Here is a 25718-nt window from a genome sequence, read left to right as displayed (position 1 = left end):
AATTGTGCATACTCCTTCCTAAATAAGACACATCCTTTCTCACCTGAATCTATCTGCTCATAGGGCATCTTAAGTACACGAAGTATTTTGTCCGGCTGGTACATATTTGCAACCATGACACGGCCTTTGGGTAGAAAGCGTCCAAATAGTGTCATCGCGTCGTAGCATTCTGTTCCCAAGTTGAACTGAGCCATCAGAGTCATTACTTGTGCAATGGGATCCAGCTGACAGAGCTCAGTGTGCTCGTGGAGAGGACGTTTTGAAGACTCCAACATTTCATAGTAGGCCGTTGCAGATTCATCCATCTCATCTTCTGAATCCCGAGCATCATCAAAGTCTTGCACCTAGTCTTCGATCCCGGTACCATGCTCGTCGGTGCGACGATGAACCACCTCAACTCTGGCGCGTTGTATAGATTCACCATGAAATGTCCAAACCATATAATTAGGCTTAAAACCCCTCCTTTGTAGGTTTTTAATCATTACATCCTCTGTCCTCTTTTTAAAGTTGTCGCATTCAGGACAAGGGCACCAGTTTGTTTCCTGGCCATTTGCAAATGGGGCTTTCACAAACTCCTTGGTTTTTAGAAACCATTCTTTCGCCATCTCTTTCGGACTAGGGCTGTCACAAACTCCTTGGTTTTAAAGTTACGGTTATAAATATATGCAAATGCATGAATATTTATAACTGTAACCCTTTCGAACGGGAGACACATACTGGTCATGCATATTGATAAATTAATTTAATTACCTATATCTAGCAAGTTTTATCCGAAGACCCACCCACATCAAATGAAGGGGCGAGGAGGGGATGACATTTGTACTCACCCACGAATGCAGGGGCGGAGCTCGTGGAACGGAGGTCTTCGCACAACAGACCTTAGAGCGACGAGACAACTGTCACATGTAAATCCACCCGATCAACACAAATATTTTGTGTTCATTAATAAAATCAAGAAATATACGACCTAACACAAATATATGTCCTATATAGATGTCATCTAGGGTTCCATCAAAATAATATTTTGTGTCGGGGTGTCGTCGACATGTCGTGTCGGGGCGTCGTGTCGTGGTTTCGGGGCATCGTGTCGGGTTTCAGGGGTGTCGTCGAGATGTCGTGTCGGTGCGACAACTATTGTTGCGATCTGTTTTGGCGTCCGCACCAGGGTCTAATGCAAACCACCCACCGTTGAACCTTCAAGATCTATCGGCGTTCTTGTGGGTATAGATGCGATGGTGGCCAGTGTGGGAATTGTTCAACCTCCTTTTCCTCATCTCATGCAACAACGCTCATCCACTCAATTCTTCTTCCCCACCAGTGCCATCGGTGCCTCAAGTGGAGCCTCGCCGAGCTGTTATAGTATCCTCGATGCTCGAGTGGAATATCACTGGTGCCTCAAGGGGTGGTCCCAGCAGTAATGTTTCTGCACCGTCCTCAAGGGTGGTTGCAGCAGCATCATTGTTGCAGTCCGTGAGCTCGATTGCGTTGTAGCCATGGCAGGTGCGTGACAAGCTTACCGACGTTTCCTAACGTTGTGGCTAGTGCAAGCATAGGCGGCGGCCGGAGGGCTCTACACGGGCAACTACTAACCTAACAACTAACCTAACGCACAGTAGGTAATTAACAACTAACCTAATTAACAATAGGTAATTACCACTAACAACTAATCTAATTACCACCAACAACTAACAACTAACCTAACTAACAGTAGGTAACCACTAACAACTTGTAACGACTAAGATGCGGTCCTTTCCGATTTGGGGATCGAGGCCCCGAAATGGAAAGAAGCGCATCTAAGCGTTTCGCAAACATGGTAACATAGCACATACATAATATCAATAGAATGACAATAAGGAATTCAATTGCCATCTCATAAATATATCAGAGTTACATCATGCATCCAAACAAGGTAGTTCTGCTACGGACTACAAAACAAGGGAAATGACTATGCTACCCTGCATGCTAGCCCATGATCACGACCACACCTCAATCTTATGGATAGTTCACGTACAGGCGATCGTTCTCCTCATCGTACTGCCACGCGAGTTGCGTGCCGTTGAGATCACCTGTCTCGGGGGTACCTGAACCTGTTGGTGTTGTGAAGGAATCTGTGAGCCACGGGGACTCAGCAATCTATGACCTCGGTGCCAGAACTAGTCAAGTTATTAGGTTGGAAGATGGAGTGTTTAGGTTGCAGCATCCTGAGCTTAATGTGGTGGCTAACTTACGTCGAACATGTATGAAGGTGGTCTATCCTAGCGGTCGGTAATAGATGATCACTAAGTTATCCTGAACACCTACCTACGTCAATCATAACCCCACCGTGTTTTATTAACTTATGTTTAAGTTATCTATTACCGGATGTTACCAAAATATTCCAAGTTGCCGCATAACCGCGGGCACGGCTTTCCGATAGATTAAACCCTGCAGGGGTGCTCCAACTAGTCCATCACAAACGTACACGGGCCGCAAAGTAATCCTCTATCACAAATCTCGTGATCTCGTCGGATTCCTTAGAGGAAAACCTCAACTCTGGGGAGAACCAGAGCTTCACCAGGATTCCTATACGCAAGATATATCGCTAAGGTAAGACAAGACTAGCAGGACCTCCCGATGTGTCGACGACCCTCATAAGAGTCGCGTATATCAGTCTCAGGACACGCCGGATGAGCGATGGTTACCACGCCAAAACACGGAGTTGCCCCGGGGAGCGTTATAAGCTGCTCCGGGTTGGACCAACACTCATGAGGAGCACTGGCCCGGGTTGTTGATTAAATTCCTCAAGGTAGCTATTCCCAATGCAGATTATTATTAAGTGATTAGCAAATTAACACCAATGTTGGGTCCTGCCGGACAAGTCTTAACACTACGTGATTTATCAAGGGGTCCCCATAACAACCCCAAACGTGTTAGGAGCGATCAATATGGAATCAAACACCGGTAGCCGCTAACTAGGGCAGCAATAACGGAACAAAACACCCGGCAAAAGGCTAGGCCTTCCATTATTTACCAAGTATATAGGTACATTAATTAAATAACAGATTTAACATAATGATATCAAGCTCATGTTATCACATGATACAAAGCACCTGCAACTAGCAACGCTAACATTAGAAGCTTAGCAAAGCCTACTTAGCCATTCAAGATTTGCTAGGAATGGATAGTGTTTGGTTTCATGGCATATCAGGAGGCAATGTATTTTAGTGGTAGGCAGCGAGCATATGACAAGGAAACGTAATCTAGCATAACAAGTCTAGAGATGGAATCAAGGTCATATCATCTTGCCTGTGATGTCCTCAGCTTGGAACTGTTCTTGTTCGTCCTGCACGTACTCTCCTGAATGCACGTACTCGTTCTCTGATCCCGGTGCTACCCAACATAAGAATAACATGCAATGAACAACATCACCTCAAGATGCAACAAGCACATGATGCATGAGATGAATATGAGCATGCATCACTATTCTACTCACTAGCACAAGCATGAGAAGTAAATACATGTTCCTGGACAGAACTGCATCCTAATCTATCTTGACATGCATGAGATGAATATGAGCATGCATCACTATTCTACTCACTAGCACAAGCATGAGAAGTAAATACATGTTCCTGGACAGAACTACATCCTAAGCTATCTTGACATGCATGAGAATGACATGATCAGATGCGTCTCATGAAAACAACGCAAAAGCATATAAAGAACATCACAATCGAAGCTACGGATCAACGACAAACAACGAAACAAGAAATGAAGCCCTACGTGTCAAATTCATCACCACACCCCCCAATGGCTCGACTCTGGTATTTCTAGGTAGCCAAGACATAAAACAAACCAACATGGATGGGGTGGAGCAAATAATATCACCACACCATCAACTATGCACTCACAATCATCAAAACATCAAAACTACACAATCTGCCATAAACAGCATCATAGCACTTTGTGAGCTACATGCAAAGCACCTACAGCCACCTAAACAAGCCAAATAAGATATGTGGCTGTATCTATCCAAGAGTACTACAAGCACAAGCATAATTATCACACAAAGGAGTTAAACACAGAAAGTTACACAGCTGCAAACTTGCCCAAAAATATCAGATTTCAGGGACTTAGTGAAAATTCAAGATTCTCACTATCTGTTTATGCTCTGAAGCATTTTGCCAGCAGCCAAAACAATATCTACAGGACTCCAAATGGAATGAAAATTTACAGGGAGCTAGACAAACACATAAGCTTCAACTTTCCAGTTGAAAGCTAAGGCTGAATCACAACACATTGACCTGCACAATCTCATCAACAGGACAAGAAAACATAAACAGATTCTCAGACTTAGTGAAAATCTCAGATTTTCAGATTTTCACTAATCTGAAATTTCAGCCACATGCCTACTTTGAATGGGCACAACTTGCACATATGGATTCTTACACATGAAATGAAACCAACATGTGGTAGAGAGGGTCACCCTCTACTACAACAACAAAGAAACAAATCCTTGGGCTCACCACATCACATGGAACCAAGCTCTAAACATGGAACACTAGAACAACTCCTACCTAAGCACTTGCACATGACCACAACATCAATGGGGGTACTTGAGGGGTGGACCTCATGCCTATGTGCCTTGGCACATCACCACACCATCACAAACAACAAGCAAAACATATTAACATCACCTACACACGAAATCTTGCACATATGCCCATCAAGGCATAACTTGCCATGATATGTGTGTGGACATACTCACATGAGCACCCACACACTCACATAGGATCTAGAAAAACTATATATCCATGCATTCACAACAACAATGCACTCCTACACATGATTATACTACACATGCTCTCCTACACAAGGTATAGCTACATATGCACTCCTAGTGCCAACACACAAACACGCATATGACTAACTATCTACACACACATACACACCCACATCACCAAGTGCACATGAACCCTAGTCCATGTGTGTGAGATGCACACACACATGCACCACAATCACCACTTGTATGTGTGCCACCACACACACACACCATCACAATTCCTACACCTTGCCTATAACATGCATACACTTCTAAACTAGGCAGGAAAGGAAAAATAACAAGGAAGAAAAAAAAAATACAATGCTACAAATAATTAGGGGTTGCTTAGCTATCAATTCAGCAAAGGAAAAATAAAAAGAAAAACAAAGGAAAAGAAAAAGGGGAGGTGCTAGGATCAAACCCCAGACTTACTAGGATTGCCCAAAGTTAGAAACCACTCTGCTAGTGGCCTTGTGCTCGACAGAACAGAGCAGCCTAGCAGGTTAACTACTCGGCTGCGCTATACTACTGTGCCGAAGAAATAAAACCAAAAGCGTGCCGAGGGGGGGATCGAACCCGTGACCTCCTACTGGCAACAACAGCGCGCTACCACTACGCTACGATACGGGAGTCTGACAGAAGGGAGGTAACCCTCAAGGTAACCTACTGCAAGCCCCTTTTCTGCCTACAGAGTAATGCCGGCGACAGGGAGACCGCCGAGCATGCTCTGCTGCTGCTGCTGCCCACGAGGGGGAATCACTACCCTACGGGAAGACACTACAAGGGGGAGGAAGCCCCTCTCTGCAATCACGGCAACCGGGCGCATCCAACACAAAAGAAACACACAACATGCAGGATCTACTCCCTGACAGAGAAACTCCGGCGAGCCCTAGCCGATCCAGTCGAGGAGAAGGAAGGTGGAAGGAAGGGGGCGAGGCTCCTCACCTAGGGAAGGAAGAGGGAAGCCGCAGTGCTTGGAGGAGAAGCCGGAGGGGAAGAAGACGCGCCGAAGGGGATCTGCTGCAGGTTGACGTAGAGATATAGGGGGATCGCCGGGAATACGAAGTAGACGAGGAGCTGGTCGTGGAGGAGGACATTCCCCGGCCTCACCTAGGTCGGGAATTGAACGCGAGGTGCTCTGCCGAGCCCTCGGACATGGTGGCGGTGTCGGGCAACGATGGAAGCAGGGGTAGACGCCGGCGGGTGCTTCCCTCTCTCTCTGCTCCTATCTACAGAGGCTTACCGGGATGGGAGAAAGAGAGATGGGGAATGGAGAGAGGTGGCGGCGGCGGATGGGAGAGAGGGGAAAACCTAGGGAGAAAGAGGGGCACGGACGCCGGGGTATTTAAGGGGGGCCTCGACGTCTGTGATGCTCACGGCGGCATCTCCTTCTCTCTGATGCAGACGGAAAGCAAGCAGAGGGGGGGGGGGTGAACGGCGTCAGGAGGAAGGAGGGACGTGGAGCTTGGCTTAGCGTGGGGGAGAGGGGAACTGGCCACGCTGGAGGGAGAGAGGCCACCAGTGGCGCACTATAAGAGAAGGAATAATCCCTAGGGCCTTATCTATTTATAGGAAAAGCCAGAGAAAAAATAAAGCAAGGGAAAATCTACTGGGGATAAAATCAAACAAAAATACCCCCTGGTCATGGTAAAATATGACCTATTTGAATAAAATGGAAAATAAATATTAGGGGCAAATAAATAATTACAGAACAACATTATAGGGTCTGTTTTGTATTTGTTTGCTCCATTTAAACACCTATCCAAATCAGCAACTTCACATCTCCACATCCATCACAAAACAACCTAATACATGGGCATTTTTAAAACAGAAAAGGAAAAAGTGAATCTTGAGCTTGGTATAAAAGGGAGAGGGAAGGTTTTTAAAACCTAAGCAAATCACAAGGCACTATTCCTATTATCACATGCAAGCTACTAGAGTTGCACCACCCACACATAGCATAAAACCACATATCACACAAGGTATCACATCACCTCATAAGAACACAATGCAACATCACAAGGACATGGACATGATATGATATGGCATGCATGCATGCAAGGAAGAATAACAAGTGACATCACATGAAATCATAGCATAGATAACTCCCATGTCCATGACAAGTTGGACCCACATGAAGAAGGTTCCAAAAAGGGAAGGTAACACACTTGGGGCATTACAAACTCTCCCACAATACAAAAAGATCTCGCGCCGAGATCTACGCCTGAAAGAACTCCGAAAATTCAGAACGGAGGTGATCCTTGCGTTCCCAAGTAGCCTCATTATCGGAATGGTGTGACCATTGCACTTTGAGAAATTTGACAGTCTTGTTGCGGGTCTTGCGCTCAGTCGCCTCCAGAACCGCAACTGGATGCTCACGATAAGAAAGGTCAGGCTGAAGGTCAACGTCTTGAAGATGAACAGTGCGCTCGGGGGTCTCGAAGAACCTCCGGAGCTGGGAAACATGGAACACATCATGCACATTTGCAAAGTTTGACAGGAGCTCAAACTGGTACGCAAGGTCGCCTCTCTTGCCAACCACTCTGAAAGGACCAACGAAACGAGGCGCAAGCTTGCCTTTGATGCCAAAGCGCTGCATACCCTTCATAGGCGACACCTTGAGATAGAGGAAGTCATCAAGCTCATAAGACATGTCATGATGCTTGCTATCATAATAGCTCTTCTGAAGGGACTGAGCTACTCTGAGGTTATCGCAAACGACCCAACACATCTCCTCAGCTTCTTCTATCAAATTATTCCCAAGGATCTGACGCTCGCCGGTCTCGGACCAGTTGAGCCGGGTATGACACTTCCTGCCATAGAGAATTTCAAACGGAATCTTGCGAGAACTAGCTTGATAACTGTTGTTATACGAGAACTCCGCAAAAGGCAGACAATCCTCCCACTTCATGCCAAAAGAGATAACACAAGCCCTCAGCATATCCTCAAGAACTTGATTGACTCGCTCCACTTGACCACTAGTCTGAGGATGAAGCGCTGTGCTGAAGCGGATCTTCGTGCCCATAGCAGACTAAAAAGAGTCCCAGATCTTGGAAGTGAAGATACTTTCCCGTTCCGAAGAGATCATCATAGGCACGCCGTGCAAAGACACAATCCTGGAGGTGTACAACTCTGCAAGCTGAGCTGCGGAAATGGATTCCTTGACTGGAAAAAATGAGCCACTTTACTCAACTTGTCGATGACGACGAAGATGGCATCATTACCCTTCTTGGACTTCGGAAACCCGGTGACGGAATCCATCTCAATGTGATCGAACTTCCACTCAGGAATCGGCAAAGGCTGCAAAAGACCTGCTGGAGGTTGATGCTCTGCTTTCACCCTTAGACATACATCACATTCATTTACGAACCGAGCAATCTCACGCTTCATGCCAGTCCACCAGAAGGTCTATTTCAACTCGTGGTACATCTTGGAGCTTCCAGGATGAATAGAGAGCAGAGATTTATGAGCTTCTTCCATGATTACCTTTCTGAGATCACCTTTCGGGACGACAAGACGGTCCTCGAAGAACAACGTGTCTCTGACATCAACACTGAAGCACTTATACTTGGGAAGACTCTTTGCCACGCTAATCTTGACTTTCTTCACCATAGCGTCAAGGAGCTGTGTTGCTCGGACCTGATCTTCCAAGGTAGGAGAGATCTGAAGGTTTGCAAGAAATCCCTGAGGTACTAACTGAAGGTTGAGCTTCCTGAAAGACTCACAAAGACCAGGTTGGAGAGGTTGCAGAATAAGACTGTTGCAGTACGCCTTCCTGCTCAAGGCATCTGCCACGACATTAGCTTTGCCTGGCGTGTACTCAACACTCAGATTAAAATCCTGGAGCATTTCCACCCAACGTGTTTGCCGAAGATTCAGGTTAGGCTGAGTGAAGATGTACTTGAGACTCTTGTGATCGGTGAAAACTTCAACCTTTCGTTCTAACCAGAGGTGTCTCCAAGTCATCAGAGCGTGTATCACAACTGCTAGCTCAAGATCATGCACATGATAGTTCTTCTCCGCTGCCTTCAACTGCCTGGAGGTATAAGTAACCACTTTCTTCTCTTGCATCAGAACTGCACCAAGACCCTGGAGAGAAGCGTCGCAGAACACCTGGTAAGACTTGGAATCATCCGAAGGAACCAAGACTAGGGTGGAGGTGAGATTCTCTTTGAGTGTGTCGAAGGCCATCTAACACTCTCGAGACCAAGCATACTTCACACCTTTCTGAAGAAGACTTGAGAGCGGCTTCGCAATCTTGGAGAAGTTCTCAACGAACCTTCTGCAATAGCCTGCAAGCCCGAGAAAGCTTCAAAGCTGCTTCACATTCTGCGAGGGCTCCCATTCAACAATGGCCTGAACCTTGGACGAATCAACTTTAATGCCCTCAGCAGAGATAATGTGCCCAAGATAGACGACTTCTTTCAACCAGAACTCACACTTGGAAAACTTGGCATACAGCTTGTACTCTCTCAGTTTATCAAGCACCAATCTGAGATGTTCTTCCTCAGTTTCAGAAAAGACCAGAATGTCGTTGAGATAGAGCAAGACGAAGTCATTCTTGAACGGAGAGAAAATGTAGTTCATCAATCGATAGAATGTCGGAGGAGCATTTGCCAGACCAAAAGACATGACCGTATACTCATACGAGGAAAAACTAGTCCTGAAGGCAGTCTTCGGAATATAGTCTTCGCAAATGCGAATTTGATGATACCCCATTCTGAGATCGAGCTTGGAGAAGACCTTAGCACCTTTCAATTGTTCGAGCAACTCAGATATGTTCGGAAGTGGATATTTGTTCCTGATTGTCTTCTTGTTCAATGGATGGTAATCGACACACAGTCAGTCCGTGCCATCCTTCTTCTTGACAAACAAAACTCCACAGCCCCACGGAGATGAGGTCGGTCTGATCAGACCCAAACGCTCCTGCTCATCGAGTTGCATCTTAAGTTCCTTCAAATCTTCTGGACCCAATTTGTACGGCCGTTTGCACACGGGCTTGGTACCTGGCTCAAGCTCAATCACAAATTCAACTTCTCGGTGCGGAGGCATGCCTGGCAGCTCTTCAGGAAACACATCTTCATATTCGCAGACCACTGGGACGTGCGAAATAGGATTGATCTGACCCTTTTCATTCAAAGAGAACAGACGGATTGTATCATCGTGCGCCGCGAATATAATCACGTCCTCCGAAGAGTGGTTAAGCTTCACTTCTTTAGCTTCACAATCAATCGATGCCTTGTTCATGGCCAACTACTCCATACCAAGGATCAAGTCAATGTCGGAATTGCCCAAGACAATAGGAGACGCCAGAAAAGAATAACTGCCTATCTTGACAGAAGCATCCGGGACCAACATGTGAGAACTCATGCGCATGCCCGGAGAAACTACACAGAAGGGACTATCCAAATGAATTGCAGGAATATCATGCTTAGCAATGAAAGGCTTGTAGATGAAGCAATGTGATGCACCAGAATCAAATAACACTTTAGGAGGAATATCATTGACGAGGAGGTTACCCATGATCACATCTGACGAGTTTTCTACCTCAGCTGCATTCACCATGTTGACTCGAGCTGATCTGGGGTTGAACTTGACAAGAGAATTACTTGGAGGTTTGCCTGGAGGAGGAGGCGGCAGACGGAGCTGAGAAGTACACTTGTTGGCATAATGACCCTTCTGCCCATAGTTGTGACAAGTAACCTCTGCTGGCTGTCGGTACTGAGTTTGAGGAGGCCCTGGCTTCTGTTGCAGGAATCTTTGCTGAAAGACAGGGTTGGGTGGGTGGGAAGAACTACGGCCACTAGAGTGCTTGAGCTGCTGCGAGTGCCGAGGAGGAGGAGGAGACACCCAAAAACTTTTGTTGCTTCTGAACCACCTGAGTAGAAGAAGAGCTCGAATGTCTGAAGCGCTTCTTAGAATTCACCACCCTGAGCAAGGCTGCCTCTGCCCTGAGAGCTAAGTTGTAGAACTTGTCGAACACCTCAGGATCGTGCAAAGAAAGAGCTAACTACAAATCTTCTTTCAAGCCACCTCTGAACTAATAAATCTTGCTCTTCTGATCCGGGATATCCTGCTAGGCGTAACGGGCTAGCTCGTGGAACTCAACGTTGTACTTGTACATGGAATTGCCACCCTACTCAAGCGCCTGAACCTCTCACGCATCTCCTCCACAAAGCTGGAAGGAATGTAGTGGGACCTGAAGTCACGGCAGAACTCATCCCAACTGATCACTCTAGCGCCTCTTGAATCCTTCAACTGTTGCCACCAGATTGAAGCTTTCCCCTTCAACTGGAATGTTGCAAATTTGACAAAATCCTCAGGACAAACATTGCTACACTCGAAATTCTTGTTCATATCACGGATCCAATCGTCGACATCAAATGGCTGGTCACAGGAAGTGAAAGTGTTTGGCTGATTTGAAAGAAACTGACTCAGATTAGCAAACTGGTTGCCACCATGCTTGAAATTGCCTTGCAACTGATTAGCCCTCTCTTACAACAACTATAGCAGCATCTGGGTGTTTGCATTAGTAGCAGCCATCACCGCTTGCCAAGCCTCTGTGGAGGAGGCGGCGGCGGAGGATTCTCCGGAGGAGGAGGTGGTGGCGACACATCCTCACGCCCTGTGTTGGCGATGTTACCTGTGGGTAACCCGCCCTTAATGGGCCGGGTCACCAAAGGGACGACTCACCTTTGGCCATGTGTCTAGTGGGGCGGTTCAGGAAGACCGTGCGGATGATGGAACGTCAAGGAAGCTCCTGGTTGTGGGGAGCACGATGACTTAGAGATAAGGAAAACTACCAAGTGTAGGATAGCAGGACTTTGTAAACCCTAGGGCCTCGACCAGTATATAAAGGCGAGTCCCAGGGAAAGGTCAGGCGAGTTGGAGAGAATCGAGAGCTAGGTCAGGCGAGTTACGCCCTCCTTGTAATCGAAACCATCATCAATCTACACAAAGCAGGACGTAGGCTTTTACCTCCTCACGAGGGGCCGAACCTGGGTAAATCTGAGTCTCGCTTTCGCTCACCCCCTTTGAGTTGCCACCAAGGTGCGATGGCTCCATCTTTAAGTCCTTTCACGAGGACATCTGCCGTGAAAAAACCATGACAGTTGGCGCCCACCGTGGGGCTAGCGCACGGTGGAGTTGACTTCTCGAAGGGAGCCCTATCAGGGTTAGAAAGCTACGCGGTCGGCATCATGACCAAGAGTCGTCGTGGGAAGTACTACATCGACAACTCGCTATGGGAATCGGAGGCCGATTCCATCGAATCTGACGACCGGGTCCCCTTCCGCAAGGTCAACATCTTCATTGGCATGATCGGGACGCCTGTTCCTGAGCCAGACACCTCCATCGACATCGTCGAGCCGGCCAGGTGCCTCTTCTCCGTCACACGGCAGAACAAGAGCCGCCAGGTTTTCGTCGGCTTTACGCAGGGAGGCGATTCGCAGGACGAAGAGGCAGGCCAGGACATCACCCCCGTCAATTCCGATGGCGAGTCATCCATGGGCGAGACGGCGTCGATCCACCCCCTTGGAGAAGGGCAGCTCGGGGGGCTATCGCTGGCGATGGATCCCGAAGTCCTCGAGAGATCTCGCCGGCAAATCGCCATCTACATGGGAGGGTCAGCCCAGCGCCCTCAGAACCCGGCTGGCAACAATGAGACCGGAGAAACATCCAAGCCTCCAGCGCAAATCATGATGGAACTAGCAGTGGAGATAGCCAGCCTTATGGCAACTCCAGTTACATCTGAAAATCAGGAGTCGGTCAATGCCGAGCTAACTAAACTGCGGGAGGCAATGTCCAAAGCACAACGCGACATGGAGGCAGACGCCGCCAGGATCGAGACACAACGAGCTGCGGTTGCCGCAGAGACCGATCGGCTGAACACCGAAGGATGGCGGCTCGGGATACAGCAACACGCGTCTGACGCCGTCCATCAAAGGAGACAAGGCGGACGCATCCCGGCCGACTTACACCCAACTCACTTCTTTGATGCCCCGCACACCCCCGGGGCGGGTCCCGATCGGGCTCTGCAAGCCGCCCCGAGGGGAGGAACGGTTCCACCACCCAATCCGCCGACGGGTCAGCCCATGTACGCTCATGCGACTCGATTCCAGAAACCATGGGGTCACTTCTCGAACCCCGTCGACAACGTGCTCGCCACAACCCGACACCTGGAGTCTCTTCCGATTTACGGAAACACCCCGGCCGAGATAGAAGCTAGAAACACCATTGAGATGCTGAAAACGGTTGTGGTTCAGCACGCGCAGTACTCCCATAGACTTGATCGGATCCACTCTACGCCTCAGCCAAGTCACACGAGAAGTCGCCACGAGGATTTCCCTGCAGTGACCAACGGGCCACGGCGGCTCCACCCAACACGATCTACTTGTGATGCCTGACATGTGAGCCCAGGATATTGTGGATGCGGCGCGGGCTGCACAACACATGGAGCCAACGGCCATGGCGGGTCAAGCCTATCCGACCTACATACCACCGTCACCTGCACCCCTAGATGGTGGGAGCAAACACATTGGAGTATCATGTCTCACGCCGCCTTTGCGCAACGAGCGCATGCCGAAGGACTTCAAAGGACCCAGGAAGGTTCCCAACTACTCGCCAGATCTCGATCCCGGGTCATGGATCGAGAGCTATGAACTCGCGATGGATATGCTGGACGTTAGCGAGGAGGTTTGCGCGAAGTACTTCACCATGATGCTCGAAGGGACGGCACGCACTTGGTTGAAAAACCTGCCGCCCAACTCTATCAACACTTGGGCGGAACTGAAGGAGCGTTTCATCAAGAACTTCAGAGGGACCTACAAGCGCCCGATGACCATCGTCGACTTATAGCACAGCGTTCAGCGACCGGATGAGTCGGCCCATCACTGGACCCGGCGAGTTGCGGAAGTCATCCATTCGTCGGAAGGTATTTCGGCAGCTCAGGCGGTGTTGATCCTGTAGAAGAATTGCCATTATGAACCTCTTGTGCTGAAACTAGGGAGACTTAAGCGAAAGGTGCTGGACATCGGCGAGCTGATGGACGCCCTCACTAGATACGCTGAGTCAGGTGACACTAAGGACCCTGGGGAAAGCGACGATAAAAGTGGAATTATCCGCAAGGGCGAGTTACAAAAGGGCCAATCCCAGTTCCAGAACCGGGGAAATAACCACCATGGCGGGCACGGAAAGAAGCGGCAACAGGAGGGCCCTATGGAATTGGTAGCTAATACTAATACTGGCCATGCAAACCCACGTCAGAAGAAACAGGGCTTCAGTGGGAAGAAACCACGTAATTACCATGAAATGGTTAAGGGCCCGTGCCCGCAGGACGCCACGGCTGATGGACCGGCGACTCACTCATGGGAGGATTGCTATGTGATGCAAGATTTCCGGGCCGAGGCGCTCAAAAGGAGCCAAAGCGGCGCGAAGGGCCAGCAGCAGGAGCAACCCAGTCTGTCCGGGTCGCGACATGTCACATTCGGGTGTTTCCCCAACCAAGGACCACAGGGCGGGTCGCATCACAATGCTGGTCAATACTAGGTTCATAACAACCCCCCCCTCTCGCAAAGAGGCCCCCAGCGGCAGGAGGAACGGGGCGGGTTCCAAAACAACCCTAAGAAGTTGAACAACGGGCAGTACCACGTGTTCACCACTAACACGTGTAAACGGGACCGCAAGGTGAAGCACAAAACTTTTGTAGCTGAGCGGGCGCTCCCTCGGTACCTTCACTTGTCAGAGCAGCCCATAACATGGAGCCGGAAAGACCATCCGCCCCGAGTCGACAACCCCGGCGACTTAGCTCTGGTCGTGGCTCCCCAAGTCGGGGGGTACACCCTCTCCAAAGTCCTTATGGATGGAGGCAGCAGCATCAACATCCTATACTTTGACACTTTCCGGCGGATGAACCTCCTTGAGAAGGACTTGATGCCATCGTCCATGGTTTTCCACGGTATTGTGCCTGGTAAGTCGGCATACCCCATTGGGCGGGTCAAACTTAATGTGGCCTTTGGCATGGAATCAAACTAAAGGAGCGAGTCCCTCTTGTTTGAGTTAGTCAAGATCAAGAGCCCCTACCATGCGCTGTTTGGACGGCCGGCTTACGCCAAATTCATGGCCCGCCCGTGCTATGTTTATCTCAAGCTCAAGATGCCTGGACCCAAGGGTCCCGTCGCCGTCCATGGCTAAAGGAAAATAGCCCAAGAGTGTGAAGAACGAGATGCAGCTTATGCCGACTTAGCTTGCGCGACCGAGGAGCTTAAATTTCACCAATCCCAAGTCGACCCGGCAGACATGACACCGCTTAAAATGCCAACTATCGATTCTGAGCCACCCCTCAAGTTCAAACCGGTGGATGACACCAAGGTCATTGATTTTACGCCGGGCGACTCCACCAAGCAGTTCACTATTGGGGCGGGTCTTGACCCCAAATAGGAAAGCGCGCTCATCGAATTCATCCGTGAGAATCGGGACATCTTTGCATGGAAACCTTCTGACATGCTGGGTGTGCCGAGAGAGTTCGCTGAGCACCATCTCAATATTGACCCTAAAGTTAAGCCGGTACGGCAGTACCTCCGTAGGTTTAACGAAGAACGCCGCAAGGCGATTGGCGAAGAAGTGCCCCGGCTCCTTGCCGCCGGGTTCATCATCAAAATTTTTCACCCATAATGGCTTGCTAACCCGGTCTTGGTGCTCAAGAAGAATGGCACATTCCGCATGTGCATTGACTACACGGACCTCAATAAAGCCTGCCCAAAGGATACGTTCGCCTTTCCTCACATTGATCAAATTATTGATTCGACGGCGGGTTGCTAACGTCTGTGTTTCTTGGACGCTTATTCAGGATACCACCACATAAAAACGGTGGTGGCGGATCAGGAAAAGACATCCTTCATAACCCCTTTCGGAGCTTTCTGTTATGTGTCCATGTCGTTCGGGCTTAAGAGTGCAGGGGCGACTTACCAGCGCTGCATCCAGAACTGCCTACACAGTCAGATAGGCCGTAAGGTCCATACTTACGTGGAAGACATCGTGGTCGGATCTCACCGCAAGGAGTCGCTATTGGAGGATCTCAAAGAAACGTTTGACAACTTGCGTATTTACCAGATGAGGCTTAACCCCACCAAGTGCGTATTTGGTGTCCCCGCAGGGATGCTATTGGGTTTCTTGGTGTCAGAACGAGGAATCGAGGCCAACCCGGAAAAGATTGCAGCAACTACTTCGCTAAGGATCCAACCAACGTTAACCAAGTACAGCGCATGGCGGGTCGAATCGCGGCTTTGAGCCGTTTCATAAGTTGCCTTGGGGAGAAGGCTATCCCTCTCTATCAGCTGCTCAAGAAGACCAATCGCTTCGTATGGACGGACGAGGCCAACAACACCTTCGAAGCCTTGAAGCAGCAACTGGCCAACCCGCCGGTGCTCGCGGCTCCGGCAGACAAAGAACCTATGCTCCTGTATATTGCGGCCAATTCCAAAGCAGTCAGCGTGGCAGCAGTTGTCGAGCGAAAGGAGGAAGGAAAGGAATACCCCGTCCATAGGCCGGTGTATTTCATCAGCTAGGTCCTTACCCTCTCCAAGGAACGCTACCCGCATTGGCAAAAATTGGCTTTCGGGGTATTCATGGCGAGACGAAAGTTGAAGCATTACTTTCAGGAACACCGATCACGGTCGTCAGCTCCGCCCCTCTCGGTGATATCATACATAACCGAGAGGCCACTAGACGGATTGCCAAATGGGCCATCGAGCTAGGTCCCCATCAGGTGCGATATACGCCTCGGACAACTACCAAATCTCAGGCGCTCGTGGACTTCATCAATGATTGGACCGAGTTACAAATCCCTGAGGAAAAACCAGATCTTACATATTGGACCATCCATTTTGACGGGTCCGGACAGCTGGAAGGCTCGGGGGCTGGCGTGGTGATAAGTTCGCCTCACGGTGACAAGTTTTGCTATGTTCTCCGACTCATGTTTCCATGTACTAATAATGCAGCAGAATACGAAGCTATGCTTCATGGTTTGCGACTCGCCAAGGAGATGAACCTCACAAGAGTGAGATGCTTGGACGATTCCGATCTGGTGGCGCAGTAGGTTTCTGGCACTTGGGATTCACGAGACCCTCTGATGGCGGCTTACAGACGGGCTGTGTCGGATGTGGCGGGTCATTTCAATGGCTATCAAGTGGATCACATCGATCGCCGGCTTAACGAAGCAGCGGATGCTCTTTCCCGCCTTGGTTCACATCGTAAGCCTGTTCCTCCCAATGTCTTTTTGGATACATTATATAACCCGTTAGTAAAACTGCCCTCGGAAGAACACCTGGCGGTACCAGACCCCGAATCTGAACTCGTGGCGGCTCTTCATGCTACTCCAGATTGGGCGATTCCCTACATGGCGTATCTCACCAGAGGCGAGTTACCTGCCGACGAACTGCTAGCTCGCCAAGTTGTCCGCTGGTGCAAGTCTATGGTCATACATAATGGCGAGTTACACAAGCGAAGCACCTCAGGAGTATTTCAAAGGTGTGTTTCTTCTGAGGAAGGCTATATGATCCTCAATGAGATTCATCCGGGCGACTGTGGTCATCATGCCGGATCCCGATCCTTGGTTTCTAAAGCCTTCGCGCATGGATTTTATTGGTTGACGGCTCACGCCGACGCGGAGGAGATCGTTCGAAGATGTGATGGCTGCCAAAGGTTTGGGCGTCAGATGCATGTGCTGGCTCAGGAATTGCGGATGATACCAATCACTTGGCCGTTTGCAGTCTGGGGGCTCGATATGGTCGGCCCTTTCAAAATGTCATCTAATAAAAAGACTTATCTATTGGTGGCGGTTGACAAATTTACCAAATGGGTGGAAGCAGAACTTGTTAGCAGTTGTGATGCCGAGACGGCTGTCAAATTCTTGAAGAAGCTAATTTTCCGGTTCGGATATCCACATAGTATCATTACGGACAATGGTACTAACCTTTCCAAAGGTGCAATGCAAGAGTTCTGCTCACACAAGCATATCCGACTTGATGTTTCCATGGTGGCGCACCCCCAGTCTAATGGACAGGCAGAGAGGGCGAATCAGGAAATATTACGGGGGATTAAGCCCCAACTCATGGTGCCCTTGGAACGCACGCCAGGATGTTGGGTCGAGGAATTGCCATCAGTTCTGTGGAGTATCAGGAACGACTCCAAACCGCTCCACGGGTTTTACGGCTTTCTTTCTGGTCTATGGGGCAGAGGCGGTGTTACCAAGCGACATCAAGCATGATTCTCCGCGAGTCGCCGCTTACGTGGAGCAGGACAACGAGTCAGCACGGAAAAACTCGCTGGATGCCTTGGAGGAGTAACGTGACTTGGCCGCGTCACGGTCGGCGATTTACCAACAGGATTTACGCCGTTATCATAGCCGCCAGGTCAAGAGCCGAGGTTTCCAAGAAGGCTACTTAGTGCTCCGTTTGATTCAAGATCATACCGGTATGCACAAGCTGTCACCTCCATGGGAGGGACCGTTTGTCTTCACCAAGAATCTTCGGAACGGCTCATACTATTTGCTGGATCTTCGTCCAGATCGGCCAATTACGGAGGTTGAGACAACTCGCCCTGGAACATAGCCCATCTACGGACCTACTATACATAGAGCCATGAGCTCCCTTTCTTTCTTTTATCAAGTTTTTGTAATCGATAAATTATGAAAGCAATAAAGACGGCACCCACGAAATTCGGGGTCCTTTGCCGTTTCAGCTTCTGAAAGCATAAGTCTTTATTGTTCTATAAGTCGCCCAAACATGGACGCTATCAGTATCAAAGAGCATAAGTCGCCATGTTGTACTTATTTCAAAACTGGATATTCGTAAGCCAAAGAGGACCAAAGTCGCCACGTCGCAAGGTTCAAACATAGGCGCCTTATGTAGTTTTTGAGAAGTAAACCGGCTTACTTGGGGGCTACTAGTCCCCAAGTTGTTTTGCAGTAAGAGCGTATACGCTTCTGTAATCCTAAGCCTGGTTTCTTCCTAAACCATAGGTCACTTGGGGGCTTCTACTCATTGAGTTCAACCTGAATACCCTCTTGGCTTGCGAACAATTACCGCATTACAAATGGTTATACTGGACTATTGATACGTCCATTTTGCATCATGTTTTCATGTTGATATTTATCGCTTCTTTGGCTGTTATTTCACTTCACGGTACTATTCTTATGCCTTTTCTCTTTTATTTTGCAAGGTTTACATGAAGAGGGAGTATACCGACAACTGGAATTCTGGCCTGAAAGTGGAGCAAAGTTGAGATACCTATTCTGCGCAACTCCAAACACCGTGAAAATCAACGGAGATTTTTTCCCCAATATATAAAAAATACTGGGCCGAAGAAATACCGGAGGAGGGCCAGGGGGTGGCCACAAGCATGCACGGCGCGACCACCCACCCAGGCCGCGCCATGGGGGCTTGTGGGCACCCTGTTGGCCCACTTTCCCCCCTCTTTTGCTATATGGAGGGTTTCGTCCAGAAAAAAAATGAAGGGAGATTTTCCGTGGTTTCGCCGCCGCCACGAGGCGGAACTTGAGCAGAACCAATCTAGAGCTCTGGCAGGACGATCCTGCCAGGAAAACTTCCCTCCCGGAGGGGGAAATTGTCGCCATCGTCATCACCAACACTCCTCTCATCGGAGGGCACTCATCTCCATTAACATCTTCATCAGCACCATCTCATCTCCAAACCCTAGTTCATCACTTGTAACCAATCTCCGTCTCGCGACTCCGATTTGTACTTGTAAGGTTGCTAGTAGTGTTGATTACTCATTGTAGTTGATGCTAGTTGGATTACTTGGTGGAAGAGGTTATGTCCAGATCCTTGATGCTACTCATTACACCTCTGATCATGATTATGATTATGCTTTGTGAGTAGTTACTTTTGTTCCTGAGGACATGGGATAAGTCATGCTAATAACAGTCATGTGAATTTGGTATTCATTCGGTATTTTGATATGTTGTATGTTGTTTTTCCTCTAGTGGTGTTATGTGAATGTCGACTACATAACACTTCACCATTTTCCGGGCCTAGAGGAAGGCATTGGGAAGTAGTAAGTAGATGATGGGTTGCTAGAGTGACAGAAGCTTAAACCCTAGTTTATGCGTTGCTTCGTAAGGGGCTGATTTGGATCCACTAGTTTAATGCTATGGTTAGACTTTGTCTTAATTCTTCTTTTGTAGTTGCGGATGCTTGCGAGAGGGGTTAATCATAAGTGGGATGCTTGTCCAAGTAAGGGCAGTACCCAAGCGCCGGTCCACCCACATATCAAACTATCAAAGTAACGAACGCGAATCATATGAACATGATGAAACTAGCATGACAGAAATTCCCGTGTGTCCTCGGGAGCGTTTTTCCTCTTATAAGACTTTGTTCAGGCTTGTCCCTTGCTACAAAAGGGATTCGGCCACTTTGATGCACCGTTGCTACTTTTGTTACTTGTTGCTTGCTACGATTCATCTCACAACACAATCACTTGTTACCGACAATTTCAGTGCTTGCATATTTTTCCTTGCTGAAAACCACTTGTCAGATCCTTCTGCTCCTCGTTGGGTTTGACACTCTTACTTATAGAAAGGACTACGATTGATCCCCTATACTTGTGGGTCATCAATACTCTTCTCTGGCGCCATTTCCGGGGAGTGAAGCGCCTTTGGTAAGTGGAACTTGGTAAGGAAACATTCATATAGTGTGCTGAAATTTGTTGTCACTTGTCACTATGGATACTAATCCTTTGAGGGGCTTGTTCGGGGTATCTTCACCACGAACGGAAGCACAAAGAGTTGCTCCTCAAGTTGTTGCACCTACTAAAAATATTTTCTTTGAATTTTCTTCGGGTATGCTTGAGAAACTGTTAGCTAATCCTTTTATAGGAGATGGAACATCACATCCAGACTTGCATCTCATCTATGTAGATGAGGTTTGTGGTTTATTTAAGCTTGCAGGTGTGACCGAGGATGAGGTCAAGAAGAAGGTCTTTCCTTTATCTTTGAAGCATAAGGCGTTGACATGGTATAGGCTATGTGATGATACTGGATCATGGGACTACAATCGGTTGAAATTGGAATTTCATCAAAAGTTTTATCCTATGCATTTAGTACATCGTGATCGGAATTATATTTATGATTTTTGGCCTCGTGACAGAGAAAGCATCACTCAAGCTTGGGGGAGGCTTAAATGAATGCTATATTCATGCCCAATCATGAGCTCTTGAGAGAAATTATCATTCAGAACTTCTATGCTCGGCTTTCTCGTGATGATCGCACCATGATTTTTAGAATTTCATCACTGAGGAAATTCCTTTTGAGGAAATTCCTCACTGATGACTAACTTACAGCGGAAACAGTTAAGGATCAGTCGTGCAATCGTTCACAAAAGCAGTATTACAGAGTGAAGATTATGAAAACAGATTGCAGAGTAAGAAGGCACGCAGAATACAGATGATGATTAACTATTGTGAAGAATTTGGGGTTGAGGAAATTCGTAGAAAGTCTTCAGCAAATTCTTCAAAGAGTCACAGTGAAAGTCATCAACACATAATACAGAGAAAGTAAAGAGTTGAGGAATTAGAACCTGATTCTTGGTGAAGACTGTTGTTGATGACCCAGTTCCAACTGCTGTGACAGTTGTACATCTGGTTTGGAGCGGCTTGGTATTGAAACCAAAGGACACCCAGTCCCGAGACACACAGTCCCTACCGTATTCTCCTTGAGCTAAGGACACACAGTCCTCGCCCAACACTCGTGGTAGGTCTTCAGGGCAGACTTCCAAACCCTCACAAACTCGGTCTCCCGGCGATCCACAATTGACTGCTGGATTGCTCTAGACCATGACGCCTAACCGTCTGGAGGATGCACAGTCCTCAAAGGTAAAAGGCTTCAGTCCCACACAGGAACAACTTCTCCAGTGATGCTCAATCACGAGGTTTGGTTTGTGGTTTCGGTGGGTGGTGTATTTCCTCACTGATGATTTACTCTCGTAGGCTCTGAGGAATTTGGGTTGCTCTTATGACATGTGTCAGTTTTTAACGAAGCACCCAACCAGCTAGTGGTTGTGGGGGGCCGCTATTTATAGCCTGGGAGCATCCCGACATGATTTGACACTAATCCCCTTAAATAATATGACCGTTGGAGTGGATAACACCAGTGACTTGGCATGGTTATCGAAACGGTCGGGACCCTCAACTATGAGAGTCCTCATGTCACTCATATTCCTCACTTGAGGCTTTTGGTAGGATTTGGCTTGGGTTGAGCATCATGAGGAAATCCATTCCATAGTGTTACTTTGACCCCCTTTAACAGTACGGTGTTCCTATTCATCAAATGCGAAGAAAGTAAAACAGAGAGCGAAAATCTTCACACTTCAATTTCTTCAGAATGATTTTCTTCAGGAACCACCGGTCTTCTCAATATCAATATCTTCATGAGGAATATCAATTTCATCGCAGATTCCTCGTGATTCATTTCTTCAGCTTCAGACCAATTTCTTCAACTGAAGATATACATTTTTAGGGGTCGATATTCTTCAAATATCTCAAACTCCTCAATGACTTATAGATCATGTGTACACTTATAAACACATTAGATACTTAACCTATAAGTCTTCAAACCACCAAAATCACTAAGGGGCACTAGATGCACTTACAATCTCCCCCTTTTTGGTGGTTTATGACAATTAGGTTAAGTCTTCAACAGGGAATAAAAATGTGAAGTGTAAATACTCAATTGAGGAATTTGAAGACAAGATTCACAGAGACTCCCCCTGAAGTTGTGCATACCTTGAGGATTTTGCTTTTATAGCATATGCACATTGATGATTTATATCATGGAGATCTCCCCCTGAATCTTGTAAATCATGCATACATATAACATATCATATGAAGAAAATGAAGATGCATGATGGCAAATGGTATCTGACGAATTTCAGCATGCGTGCATTAAAACTTGAGGAATAAGCATGCGAAGAAAAACGTTCAAAAGCGTCAGAGTACCATCGGGCTTAAGTTACAACTCATTACTTAAAAACTTCAGAAGAGCCAAGAGATTGTAACTTAAATATAGTTCATAGGCCCCAAAAATAAATCCCGTTTGAAGACTAACTCTCAAGTTTCTTCCCCTTTGTCATCAAGTGACAAAAAGGGACAAACTGAGGACTAACGCCCGTGAAGACGTCATTTCTTGGTCGTTGATGAAGATCCTTGACGCTTCTTGGGTGTAGTCTTCTTCCTTGGGCCTGTGGCGGTGTCGAGTTGTTCCTCATCAGATTCGGCGGTGCGGAATGACGAGAAGGAGCTGTCTTCAAGATCTGGCACTGGAATGGGCCTGAACTTCTTCTTGGGAGGCCACGACCACTCAAAGTCTTGCTCAAAGTTCATTTCTTCAAGCTCATTCTGGGTCTTCAGATGTCAAGGGTAGCCCAGGTGCGATCGAAAACCTCATGCAGATAGTGATGATTAAGTTTCACAGAGTTCTGTGTCTAAGTGAGGGTTTTCACAATGGCACCAAACTGGCGTTTGACCCATTTGTGGTTGTGATCTACCTTCTGATGAAGATGAGAAGAAGCTCTCTGGTGTTTAGCACGCGAGGAGGAACAGGGCTGGGTGGACGAGTCTCAGTATCGTCCCATGAAGAATAAGCGTCTGGTTCTTTAAACTGGCCATCAAGGGGCCTGCTGCCTTCATCAATCACACACTTTCCTTTTCCCTTAATGGGCTCGAAAGTCTTCTTGTTGACCCGGATAGGAGGCATATAACCAACATGGTTCTGGAAATCTGCGTGGAAGTTGATGCCTGTCCTTGTCCTGAGGAATCTCATGATCCATGGTGCATAAATTTTGTGATCATAGGGGCACATTGCATTGTCAGCCAAAGTCCTCAAGAAGAAATCATGGATATTCATGGGGATACCGTGAATGATGTTGAAGAGGATATTCTTCATAAGGCCGACAACATCTTCTTCATCATCATGGCCTTTGATTGGCGCTAGCACACTGCAGAGAATGCGGTAGACAGACCGAGGTGTGTACTTGAGCTCATGGACGAGGAATGTGGTTCTTGAGGGTTTTCCTGCAGCCAAAGGCTTCATGAGGACTTCTATCATTCCATTTGGCAGCTCACGCTCACCATAAAGCTTCACTGCCCTGTCTGAAGGAATTGGTACGGGCAGTTCTCTGAGGAGTTCAGACGCTGGAGCCTTGTAGTTTGTGTTTTGGGTCATCCAGTCGAACACCCAAGTGTTGATGTCATCAGCATTGCCCGAGATGTGCAGAGTTGCATAGAACTGAAGAATAAGCTCACTATTCCAATCTGATATATCTGAGCACATAGGGAGCAAACCTGCATCATGGAGTACTCTAAGGACTGGTTCCATTCAGGGAATTTCTTCAAGTTCATCATGAGGAATGTGCCTGTGCTGGAATATCTTGTTGCATCCACAGAGCACAGAAGCATAGTAGTTCATCTGAGTCCTTGTCCAAAACTTCAGATGCCGCATTTGAGGCTTGTCATAGGGATTCTCTCCTATGAAATACATGCGTTCCTCAAAGAAATTTTCTTTCTGAAACTTTGGCCGTTTCGACAATGGCTGGCGCTGAACTGGCTTGATATTGTGCTGAGGAATGGGAGGGGAAACAACCATGGCAGTCTCGGGGTTGAGCACAATGAAGTCATTGTGAGGGGCGGGAACATTTTCTTCAGCAGTTTCCTCAGGTTGAGGAATTTCATCAGCTGGTATTTCTTGTTCTGGCTGAGCTTCAGGCTGAGGAATTTCTTCTTCCTTCTCAGCTTGAGGAGTTTGGTCAGCCTGTTCAGTGGGAGGAGCCTGCTCAGACTGGACATTTTCTTCAGCTTGGTTTTCATCAGCTGACTTTGTGGCAGAATCAGATTCATCAGCTGCCGCAGCTGAAGCTTGAGTAGTCTCTGTCTGAGGAACATGAGGTGGAGGACTTTCATCAATCTGGATTTCCTCATCAGTATGCTCCTCAGAGGCAGCATCCTTCATTTCCTCATCTGCCCTTGTAGTTTGGTCACCAATGACGACCATTTCATATGAAGGTGCAACATTTAGAGGCACCGGGTCCAGAGGGGCAGATTCTTCAGTTCCCTTGAGGCGTTTTGCCTCAATCTTTTCTCCTGCTGAGGAAGCTTTTCTCTTCTTCGCTTCCTTCTCAGCAGCTCTTGTCTTTTTCGTGTCTGATGCAGACGGGATTACATTCTTCACCTTTGAAGCTTTTGGTGAAGGTGTTTTCTCGACAGATTCATCAGCTGGTAGTGAGGAACCAGCTGGAACAGAGTCATCAGCCTGCTTTGGTGAAGCAGCTGGATCAGGAGTAGTTGCATCAGGGGTTGCAGTTTCATCAGGAGCGGTCTCGGTGATGATTTCTTCAATGGCCGGCTCATCAGCACGGCGCTCTTGGTGTTGTTCCTCAGCTTGAGGAATTTCCTCCTCATCAGGAGATGCATCTTCTAGCTGCTCAACCAGGGGCTGAGGAGTTGGTGCTGGTTATGGGTGTCGCTTGTTGTAGTCATCAACATCACTAGTGGCTAGTTTGATGAAATTGCGCTTGATGCTTTTGCGGTCTGACAGTTTGTCACACTTGTCAGTCAAGACTTGCAGCTCTGCCTGGGTTGACACCAATGCTTCAGGCGTCAGCTTGAGGAGATTTTGCCTGAGGAATTTCTCCTTACTGGCCTTTGCAATCTTTGCCTGCTTGGCCTTCTGTTCCTTCCACTTGGCTTCGTTTATGAAGGTGGCCACCATGTGGCTGACGCCAGGAGGAAGTTTCAAATCATCAATGGGTGTGTTTGGGTCTTCATACCATACATTGATGAAGTCGAGGAGGACCTTGGGGTCCATGGCCACAGGAATAGCACTGCCTGATGCTTGTGCTACCATTTCTTGCTT

This window comes from Hordeum vulgare, chromosome 2H (assembly GCF_904849725.1).
Source record: "Hordeum vulgare subsp. vulgare chromosome 2H, MorexV3_pseudomolecules_assembly, whole genome shotgun sequence".
NCBI classification, from domain to species: domain Eukaryota; kingdom Viridiplantae; phylum Streptophyta; class Magnoliopsida; order Poales; family Poaceae; genus Hordeum; species Hordeum vulgare.
The sequence above is the reverse complement of the archived record's forward strand: the minus strand, read 5'-3'. Positions refer to the sequence as shown.